This window comes from Rhinopithecus bieti, unplaced genomic scaffold (genome assembly GCF_001698545.2).
Source record: "Rhinopithecus bieti isolate Rb0 unplaced genomic scaffold, ASM169854v2 scaffold_15572, whole genome shotgun sequence".
In the NCBI taxonomy this organism is placed as follows: Eukaryota; Metazoa; Chordata; class Mammalia; order Primates; family Cercopithecidae; genus Rhinopithecus; species Rhinopithecus bieti.
Window position 1 is genome coordinate 2,008,278 of NW_016809536.1, and position 7,639 is coordinate 2,015,916.

Here is a 7,639-nt window from a genome sequence, read left to right on the forward strand (position 1 = left end):
TTATTTAAAATACATATATATAGTTTTGGTTGTTCTGGACTCCTTGAAATTCTCTGTTCTAGAATTTTAAAATTTATTCAACAAAAGTAATGAGAATATAGTGATTGGACATTTGTGAATCCCTTTGGGTAGTCCTGATGTTTTAACAATATTAACTCTTCCCATTTTGAACACAGGAATTCTTTCTAATCTATGTCTTCTTTCATTTAATTCAGAAATGTTTTGTAGTTGCCACTCTAAGGCTTTTGCCTCCTTTGTTAAGTTTATTCCTAACTCTTTTATTCTTTCTGATGGTATTGTAAGTGGAATCATTTTCTTAATTTTCTTTTCAGCCTGTTCATTATTAGTGTATAGACTGCAAATGAGCTTTGTGTGTTAACATTTTATTCGCTTATTTTGCTGAATGTGTTAATTAGTTCTAGCAGGCTTTTAGGTGTGCATTTTCTTTAGGATTTTCTACTTAAAAGATCATATCATCTGAGATCTGAGATAATTTTATTTATTTCTTTTCAATTCTAATGTCTTTTCCTTCTTTCCTTTCTTCTTTCTTTTATACATTTGGAGTGCCTTTCTAAATTTTTTTTTTTGCTTTTTTTTAAAATTTTTGTGAGTACACAGTAGATGAATAGATATTGCTCAAAAGAGGAAATGTAACTGGCAAAGAAATATAGAAAAAGGTGTTCAACATCACTGATAATCAGAGAAATGAAAATAAAATCTACAATGAGATATCATTTCACCCCTTAATTCGTTTTTATTGCCTAACTGCTCTGGCGAAGAACTATCACTCCGTTGAATTAAAGGGGCAAAGTGGATTCTTGCCCTGTTCACAATTTTAGGAGAAAATATTTTAGTCTTGCCCCACTGAGTGTGATGCTTCCGTATTTTTTGTCATACATGACTTTTATAATATAGAGGTAGTTTCCTTCTATTATTTGAGTGTTTTGTATCAGGAAAAGATAGTGAATTTTGTCAATATTTTCTTGGCATTAATTGAGATAATCGTGTATTTTTTCCTTCATTCTGTTTATGTGGTATATTACAGTGAATGATTTTAATATATTGGGCCATCATTCCATTCTAGGAATAAGCCACACACAGTCAATTGGTATATAATCCTTTTAATATGCTGCTGAATTCAGTTTGCTAGTATTTTGTTGAGAATTTATACATCAATGTTCATAAGGCATAACTGCCTGCAATATTTGTTTCCTGTATTATCTTTGTCTGGCTTTGCTACCAGGGTAATGGTGGTCTCATATAATGAGTTAAGGAGTGTTTGTTCCTTTTCCATTTGAGAAAGATTAGTATTAGTTCTTTAAATATTTGGTAGAATTCATTAATGAAGCCATCAGATCCAGGGCTTTTCTTTTTGGGGAAGATTTTAATTACTGGTTCAATTTCCTTACTAGTTACAGTACTATTCAGATATTCTATTCTTTGTGGGTTAATTTTGGTAAGTTTTGTACTTTTAATAATTTGTCTATTTCATGTAGGTTATTCAGTTTGTAGATATACAATTGTTCAGGATAACATCATAATCCTTTTTATTTCTGTAGAATTAGTAGTAACATCCCCATTTTCATTTACTATTATAACAACCTTATTTTGAATCTTCTTTCATTTTTTTCTTAGTCCAATATTCATCAATTTTACTGAGCCTTTCAAAGAACCAACTTTTAATTTGAATGATGTTCTCTCTTATTTTACTATTATTTATTTCAATGATCTCTGCTCCAATCTTTATTATTTATTTCCCTCTCCTATTTTTGGGGGTTTAGTTTGGTCCTCTTTTCTATTTCCAGAAATTGTAAAGTTGAGTTGTTCAATGAAGAGCTTTCTTATTTTTAAATGTAAGCATGTATAGCTAAAAGTTTTCCAGTGAGCAGTACTTTCACTGAGTACCATAAGTTTTGATAGTTATGATTTTTTCATTCATTGCTAAGCATTTTCTAATTTCCCTTGTGATTTTTTTGACCGATTTGTGTTATTTAATTTCCACAAATATGCGTTATTTAATTTTGACAAATTTGTGGTATTTTTAGCTTTTCTTTTGTTATTTCTAACTTTATTCTGCCATTGTCATCACAGTAAATCTTTTCTGTGATGTCAATCTTTTAAAATGTATAGATACTTAATCTGTGGCTTAATGTATGTTAAATCCTGAAAAATGTCTTGGGTGAACTTGAGAAGAATGTGCATTCTGTTGTTGGATAGAGTGTTCTGTGTATATCTGTTAGGTCCGGTTGTCTTATTTTGTTCATTAAATCCTCTATCTTTTCATCTTCTGTTTAGTTGTTCTACTGAGAGTGAAGTATTGAAGTATCCAACTACTGTGTAGAGCTATTTTCCCCTTCAATTCTGTCAGTTTTACCTTATATTTTACAGTCAATTACTATGTGTGCAAATGTTTAAAACTTTTATCTTCTTGCTCTATTGCTGTTGCTCAACTTTTATTAATAAATAATGCCTTTGTCTCTTGTAAGCTTTATAAATTTAAAATTTATTTTGTCTGATACTACTATAGCTACCCCCGCTTTAATTTTGTTAATATTTGCATGAAATACATTTTTACATAGTTTCATTTTCAGCCTATTGGTGTTTCTGGATCCAAACTGAGTCTCTTGTGAACAGCATATTATTTGAATTATGGTGTGCGTGTGTTTCTTAATGCATTTTACCAATCTCTGTCTTTGAATTGGAGTGTTTAATCTGTTTACACTTAAAATGATTACTGATAATGTGGGACTTACTTTAGTCATGTTGCTATTTGTTTTCCATATGTATTATAGAATAATGCTCCTCATTTCCTACACTATCATCCTCTTTTGTGTTTATTTAATTTTGTTTTGTATTGAAATGGTTAAATGTATTTCTGTCTTCTTATTTATTTTTTCATTCATTTGAGACAGGACTTCATTCTGTTACCCAGGCAGGCATGATACCAGCTCTCTGCAGCTTCAGCCTCCTGGGCTCAAGTGATACTCCTGCCTCAGCCTCCTGAGTAGCTAGGATTACAGGTGCATGCCACCACCATGCTTGGCTAAATTTTGTATTTTTTCTAGAGATGAGATTTTTGCCATGTTGCCTGAGTTGGTCTCAAACTCCTGGGCTCAAGCAACTCACTCACCTCGATCTCCCAAAGTGCTGGGATTACAGGCATGAGATACTGCACCCAGTAGCTTTCTCATTTTCTTTTGTGTATATCTATATCCTCTAGTATTTTATTTGTAGTTACCAGATGATTTAATTTAACATCCTCCAATTACAAGACACTGATTTTATTCCAGCTTAACTAATGTACAAAATCTCTACTCCTTTGACAGTTCCATCCACACCACTTTTAACTGTTGTCACAAAATTATATCTTTGTACATTTTTTCCAAAAATATAAATGAATATATTTCTTTTAAAATTTTATTAATTTATGTTTAATTCACAAATAATAATTGTATATATCGATGGGGTAAAATGTCATGTTTTGATCTATGTATACATTGTACAGAGAGCCAATTAATTAACATATCCACCACCTTAACTACTTATATTTTTGGTCAAGAGGACATTAAAAATCTATTATTTTAACAATTTTAAAATGCATGATATATTCCTCCTAACTGTAGTGGAATACAACATTGAAGTTTATTCCTTCAATAAAACTGGAACTGTGTCCCCTTTGATCAATGTTTTCATTTTCATCATCCTTCCCCAGTCTCTGGTAACCACCTTTCTACTTTTGATTCTATGAGATCAACTGTTTTATTTTTAATTTTATTTTATTGATTTATTTTTTGGTCAAGCACTGTGTCTTTATTTTACAAATTATTTCCAAAGCAGACATTGTTTAAGTGAGCAGCCAACAGAATTTATAAGATAGAAAGTGAGAGCAAAGGTAACTGGCTCAAGTCTCTAGCATACACCGTGTATATCTTCCTATGACTGGCTGATATTGCATTGTGGTTTCAATTTTCATTTCCCTGATGATTAGAGACTTTGAGGATTTTTTTCACATATCTGTCTGTCATTCATATGGCTTCAGTGAAGGTAGAGCAGTGTAGATTTTGCAAGCAAGAAATCTATTTTTTGTGACCAGGAATGGCTACTACATGCCTTATTAAAAAATGCACAACTTGAAATGTTTCAATGCAATGAAAATTTCCTCAAGCAAGGATATGCATGAACAATAACGAACATATACACAGCAACTTGGGCAGAAAGAATGGATCATGCCATGGGACAGTGAGGTTAGCACACTGATCAAGAGCCCCAATAAGAGGAGCTAACCCAGTGGCAGAGCAGGCTAGCAGGGTGAGCAGCAGCCATATCCAGCCACCTTGATTTCCTTCCTGCCTTCACTCTAAGTTGAGCAGTTCCATGTCAAAGATAGGGTAGCACTGGGAGGGATGACACTAGAGTAGCAGCCTGGGGCTCCATATGACACATCAGGTATGCAAGTCAGCTTCACCTTCTGCCCCAAGCTCATCTGCACTATGTCCTCTTCAAAACCATTGATGACTTCCTGTTCACCAGTTTTGAACTTGTTTCTGTCTTAGGATAAATCAAATTTATTCCCATTTTGGAACATTCCTATGTAGTGCACCACATACATCTGGCTCTTCTTGACTCTTCTGGCTCTTGTTGGTGAATGTCCTTCTTAACCCATCATGGTCCCACAGGCCCCAACCCTGGGGGTTGCTGATGTTGCCCTGAAATCAGTTTGGTTCCCGCCCCAGTCACATAGTCGCTCCAGCTTACCTTCCTGTCACAACTGCAGAGATTAAAGAAGCGCAGCTAAAGTGGGGACCTGAGTCAGTAGGTGATATCAAGTTTTTTAGATATTACATATAAGAGAGATCATAAAGTATTTGTCTTCTTATGACTGGCTGAATTCATTTAGCATAAATTTCTCCAGTTCCAGGCACGCTGTGAATGAAAAAAATTTCCTTATTTTTAAGACTGTATAGTATTCTACTGTGTGTGTGTGTGTGTGTGTGTGTGTGTGTGTGTGTACACACCACATTTCCTTCATTCATCTTTTAATAAAATCAGGTTGCTTCTATATCTTGACTACTGTGACTAATTCTGAAATAAACACGAGAGTACAGGTATCTCGTTCACATGCTGATTTCAGATTCATTGGCTATATATCCAAAAATAAGATTTCTGGGTCATATGGAATCTACTTTTAGTTTTTGGAAAATCTCCATACTATTTTGAAAAATGATTATATTCTTTTACATTGGCCCCAACAGTGTACAAAAGGGTCCCTTTCTTGCCAACACTTGTTATCTCACCAACACTTATCATTTTTGTAATGGCCATGTTAATAGGCGTGAGGTGATATTGCATTGTGGTTTCAATTTTCATTTCCCTGATGATTAGAGACTTTGAGGATTTTTTTCACATATCTGTCTGTCATTCATATGTCTTCTTTCGAGAAATGTCCATTCAGATTCTTTGTCTATTACTAAATTAGTTTTTTTTTTTTTTTTTTTGGATTTTATCCCCTTACCATATGTCTGGTTTAAAAATATTTTATCTAAATTTGTGGGCTATCTCTCCATTATGTAAATTGTTGTCTTTGCTGCATGAAAGCTTTTCTGTTAGATGCAATATCCTCTGTCTATTTTTGCTTTTCTAATCTGTGCTTTTGAAGTTCCATCCCAGAAATCCTTTCCCAGACCAAACTGTGAAGACTTTACCCTACATTTACTTCTAGTAGATTTATTGATTCATTCTTTCATATAGGTATTTTGTCCATTTTGAATTAATTTTCACATATGGCGTGTGAGAACGATCCAATTTCATGCTTCTGAATGTGGATATACAGTTTTGTCAACACCATTTATTGAAGTGATTATCTTTTCTTCATTGTATTTGTGGAAAATCAATTGACCTTAAATAGTCAGGATTTTGCTTCTGTGCTTTCTTTTCTTTTCCATTCATCAATAGATCTTCTTGCATGACAGTACCATGCTGTTTTGACTACAATAGCTTTATAATCTATTTTGAAATCAGGATATTTGATACCTCCCACTTTATTCTTTTGCTCAATTGCTTTGGCTGTTCAGGGATTTTTTTTTTTAGACTTTTATTATATTTCTGTGAAAAACAAATTGGAATTCTGATAAAGATTGCATTGAATCTGTAGGTTGCTTTGGGTACTATGTATGTTTAAAAAATGGTAAATTTTTCAATCTATGAACATGAGGTATCTTTTTATTTACTTGTGTGTTCTTCAACTTCTTTCACCTATGTATTATAGTTTTCATCATAGTCATCATTCACCTCTTCAGTTAAATGTACTCCTAAATATTAAATTTTATTTTGGATGCTATGGTAAATGGAATTATTTTCTTGATTTCTTTTTGGATGGTTTGCTTTTAGTTTTAAACTTTGTTTTCATAAATTACAACTTTATTACATGTACTAAACTGTTCTAATAGGTTTTTGATAAAGCCTTTAGGGTTTTCTAAAATAAAATCACGTCATTAGCAAACCTGATGCCATTTTCAATTTGCACTGACAATTTCACTTCTTTTTTCTTTTATGGAGGCCTTTTATTTCTTTTTTCTAATCTAGTTATTCTAGCTAGGACTTCCAATGCTATAATGAATAGAAGTGATGACAGTGAGCATCCTTTTCTATTTCCTAATCTTAGAAGAAAAGCTTTCAACTTTTCACTGTTTAATATGATATTGATTGTGGGCTTGTCATATATGTCTTTTATTATGTTCAGGTAGATTATTTCAATACCTATTTGTTGAGAGTTTTTATCATGACCCGATGTTAAATGCAGTCAAATTTTTTTTTGCTTTTTTTTTTCCTGGATCTATCGAGAATTTTTTTTTTTCCTGTATCATATGATTTTGTTCTTCATTTTGTAAATATAGTGTAACTCATTTATTGATTTATGTGCATTGAGCCATCCTTTCTCTTGTGGAATGAATCCCATTTGATCATAGTTAATAAATATTTTATGTGCTCCTGAATTTGGATTGCTAGTTTTGTTGAGGATTTTTGCTCCCTATTTATCAGGGATTTTGGCTTGTTGTATTCTTTTCTTGTAAGGTCCTTGTATGGCTTTAATGTTAGGGTAATGTTTGTCTTGTAAAATAAATTTTGAAGTTTTCCTTCCGATTCAATTTTCTGGATAATCTTGAGAAGGACTGATATTAGTTATTTAAATGTTTAGTAGAATTGGTAGTGAGGCTATCATGCCCTGGGCTTTATTTTATTTTGAAAGTTTTAAATTGCTGATTCAATCTCCTTACTCATTACAAGTCTGTTCAGATTTTTCCATTTCTCTTTTATTTGTCGTGGTGCATTGCATGTTTCTAGGAATTTATTTATTTTTTCTGTGTTATTCATTTTTTATTGTATAGTTGTCCATGATAGTCTTTAGGTTCCTTGCATTTATGTGGTATCAGTTATAACGATTCCGTCCATTTGGATTTTATTTGAGTCTTCTTTCTCTTTTTCCTTGTTACTCTAGCTGACGATTTGTGAATTTTATCTTTTAAAAAAACAATTTTAGTTTCATTTATATTTTCTACTGTTTTTCTAGTCTCTATTTTGTTTATTTCTACTTTGATCTTTGTTATTTACTTCCTTCTACTAAGTTTGGGCTTAGTTTGTT

General features: G+C 32.4%; 1 protein-coding gene and 1 pseudogene across 4 annotated transcripts in view; both read right to left on the reverse strand.

The window, feature by feature from the left end:
* Nucleotides 1-7,639, reverse strand: part of LRFN5 (leucine rich repeat and fibronectin type III domain containing 5) — a 297,077-nt gene that overhangs the window by 165,101 nt on the left and 124,337 nt on the right. The window lies entirely within an intron of this gene.
* On the reverse strand, nt 4,353-4,585 carry LOC108540587 (peptidyl-prolyl cis-trans isomerase FKBP1B pseudogene; annotated as a pseudogene).